Raw genomic sequence first — 1009 nt, 5'->3', positions numbered from 1 at the left:
TGTCAAGGCTGTATATTGTCACCATGCTTATTTAACTTATATATAGAGTACATCATAAGAAATGCTGGGCTGGAGGAAGCACAAGCTGGAATCAAGATTGCTGGAGAAATATCAATAACCTTAGATATGCAGATGACACCACCCTTATGGCAGAAAGTGAAAAAGAACTAAAGGGGCTCTTGATGAAGGTGAAAGAGAAGAGTGAAAAAGTTGGCTTAGAGCTCAACATTCAGAAAATGAAGATCATGGCATCCAGTCCCATCACTTCATGGGAAATAGATGGGGAAACAGTGGAAACAGTGGCTGACTTTATTTTTCTGGGCTCCAAAATCGCTGCAGATGATGATTGCAGCCATGAAATTAAAAGATGCTTACTCCTTGGAAGGAAAGTGAAAGTGAAAGTGAAGTCGCTCAGTTGTGTCCGACTCTTAGCAACCCCATGGACTGTAGCCTGCCAGGCTCCTCCCTCCATGGGATTCTGCAGGCAAGAGTACTGGAGTGGATTGCCATTTCCTTCTCCAGGGGATCTTCTCTACCCAGGGATTGAACCTGGGTCTCCTGCATTCCAGGCAGACGCTTTAACCTCTGAGCCACCAGGGAAGCCCATGGAAGGAAAGTTATGACCAACCCAGACAACATATTAAAAAGCAGAGACATCACTTTGTCGACAAAGGTCCATCTAGTCAAGGCTATGGTTTTTCCAGTGGTTATGTATGGATGTGAGAGTTGGACTATAAAGAAGGCTGAGCACTGAAGAATTGATGCTTTTGAACTGTGGTGTTGGAGAAGACTCTTGAGAGTTCCTTGGACTGTGAGGAGATCCAAAGAGTCAATCCTCAAGGAGATCAGTCCTGGGTGTTCTTTGGAAGGACTGATGCTAAAGCTGAAACTCCAGTACTTTGGCCACCTGATGCGAAGAGTTGACTCATTGGAAAAGACTCTGATGCTGGGAAAGATTGAAGGCAGGAGGAGAAGTGGACGACAGAGGATGAGATTTTTGGATGGCATC

At 45.0% G+C, this 1009-nt stretch overlaps 1 non-coding gene across 1 annotated transcript; it reads right to left on the bottom strand.

Moving 5' to 3' along the window:
• On the bottom strand, nt 529-600 carry TRNAS-GGA. Its single transcript has one exon. It is a non-coding gene; the product is annotated as a tRNA-Ser (tRNA).

The sequence above is a fragment of the Capra hircus genome, chromosome 9, assembly GCF_001704415.2.
Source record: "Capra hircus breed San Clemente chromosome 9, ASM170441v1, whole genome shotgun sequence".
Taxonomy (NCBI): Eukaryota; Metazoa; Chordata; class Mammalia; order Artiodactyla; family Bovidae; genus Capra; species Capra hircus.
Note: the sequence above shows the minus strand (reverse complement) of the source record. Positions and strands in the feature narration are given on the sequence as shown.